Here is a 202-nt window from a genome sequence, read left to right as displayed (position 1 = left end):
TAGAACAGGAAACCCTTTCTTTCAAGTTCTTAGATGGGTCCAGAAAGGCAGAGAAATTTGGGAAGACATATAAACTGAGAGAAGGCAGAACCAGGAGAACATTAATCTTAGTGACTACAACAGTGTAAACAGAAGGGACAATAAAACAAAACTGGATGCTGTAATTATAACAACCAAGCTTGGCCATGAAAATGAGGAACTA

The sequence above is a fragment of the Vombatus ursinus genome, unplaced genomic scaffold (assembly GCF_900497805.2).
Source record: "Vombatus ursinus unplaced genomic scaffold, bare-nosed wombat genome assembly UNPS02014959.1, whole genome shotgun sequence".
NCBI classification, from domain to species: Eukaryota; Metazoa; Chordata; class Mammalia; order Diprotodontia; family Vombatidae; genus Vombatus; species Vombatus ursinus.
The sequence above is the reverse complement of the archived record's forward strand: the minus strand, read 5'-3'. Positions refer to the sequence as shown.